Below are 1,853 nucleotides of genomic sequence, written 5' to 3'. Positions count from 1 at the left end.
GAACTCAACAGTTAGAAAACAATCTAATTAGAAAATAGCAAGGGAATTCCTTGGCAGTCCGGTGGACTGGACTCTGCACTTTCACTGCCAAGGGCCTGAGTTCAATCCCTGGTGAGGGAATTAAGATCCTGCAAGTCGTGCCTGGCGTAGACAAAAAAAAAAAAGCAAAAGATTTGGACTCTTCAGTAAAGAGGGTATACGGATGGCAAGCAAGCACATGAAAAGATGTTTAATATCTTTAGCTATAAGGGAAATGCAAATTAAAACCACAATACAGAGTTTGGGTCTTTTGAGGATGAGCTGCCTGTTCTCCACCCTTGGTGCCCTGCAGTAAACGCTGTACTTTCCCTCACCACATCCCGGTGTCAGTAAATTGGCTTTGCTGGGAGGCTGGCGAGGGGATACAAGTTCGATTCGCTAGAAAGAGTCTATATTCAGGAGGAAGTAATCCCAGAAGAGGAAAACAGGCAGATCAAGATGTATAGCTCTGTGGCTATACCAACCCCTTGGGTGCAAAGTGATAGTGACGTCACTGTTTTGCGCCATCTAGAGAAGGTGGGAAGCAGGTTGATGAACTGACCTCAAGCCATCCTGAACTGTGTTAATAAGTTCTGGATGTTTCAAGAGTTGGCAGGTCACGGTGTTCCTCTGCCAGATACTTTCTCTTACGGTGGTCATGAAAATTTTGCTAAAATGATTGATGAAGCAGAAGTACTGGAGTTCCTAAAGGTGGTGAAGAATACATGGGGTCATAGAGGCAAAGCAGTTTTCTTTGGCTAATCTAAGCCATCTTATTCGCCATGAAGCTCCATACCTATTTCAGAAGTATGTTAAAGAGTCTCATGGAAGGGATGTATGTGTCATTGTCGTGGGATGTCGTGCGGTTGGCACAATGTTACACTGTTCAACAGATGGGAGGATGCAAAGAAACTGCTCACTAGGTGGTGTCGGGATAATGTGCTCATTGAGTGAACAAGGGAAGCAGCTAGCTATGCAGGTGTCTAACATCCTGGGATCGGATGTGTGTAGCATTGACCTGTTGATGAAAGATGGCAGCTCCTTCTGTGTCTGCGAGGCCAATGCAAATGTAGGTTTCATTGCCTTTGATAAGGCGTGTAACCTAGATGTAGCTTGTATCATAGCGGACTATGCCGCCTCCCTTCTGCCCTCTGGCCGGCTCACCCAGCGTATGTCCCTGCTCTCTGTGGTGTCCACGGCCAGTGAGACTAGTGAGCCGGAGTTGGATCTCCCAGCCAATACTTCTGTCGACAACGTGAGCGCAAGTTCCAGCTCTGTTGACAGCGATCCTGAAACCACAGAACGAGAGCTACTCACCAAGCTCGCAGGGGGCCTATTCAACGGAAACCAACTGCTAGCCAACGAAATCAGACCCCTGGTGGAGTGATTCCACCAGTAAATAATTAACCAGCAAAGCCCTTGTAAAACTTTTTCCTTTTTCCTTTTTTTCTTTTTCTTTCTTTCTTTTCTTTTTTAAACCAACTTGCAATGCTGTTCATGGAGAATGCTCAGGAAGATGAGAGAAAATTGAGTAGGATTAGTTAGGAGAGAAGAAGGGGGAGATAGATGAGATGTTTGCTACAAAGATGTTACTGACTTTGATTTACAAATCCTGCAGATAGAGAGGCAGAAGAGGTGAGATACAGAAAAATGTCAGGCTCTCATAGTTACCCTTTTAAATTACTCAGAAATGTGTAGGCTCTCAGGACATGAAGAACATAATTTTTTTCATGGTTTTTGTACAAATTTCAGAGTTGTGTAACTTCACATTGTGTTGTAATCGGTGAGGAAGACATCTATGTAAATTATAATTTTTTCTATATAAATCTGAAAAT

The 1,853-nt window shown here is 43.9% G+C and overlaps 1 pseudogene; it reads left to right on the top strand.

Moving 5' to 3' along the window:
* Window positions 1-477: 477 nt before the first annotated feature.
* On the top strand, window positions 478-1,405 carry LOC116741752 (annotated as a pseudogene).
* The last annotated feature ends 448 nt before the right edge of the window (window positions 1,406-1,853 follow it).

Source organism: Phocoena sinus, chromosome 1, assembly GCF_008692025.1.
Source record: "Phocoena sinus isolate mPhoSin1 chromosome 1, mPhoSin1.pri, whole genome shotgun sequence".
NCBI classification, from domain to species: domain Eukaryota; kingdom Metazoa; phylum Chordata; class Mammalia; order Artiodactyla; family Phocoenidae; genus Phocoena; species Phocoena sinus.
Note: the sequence above shows the minus strand (reverse complement) of the source record. Positions and strands in the feature narration are given on the sequence as shown.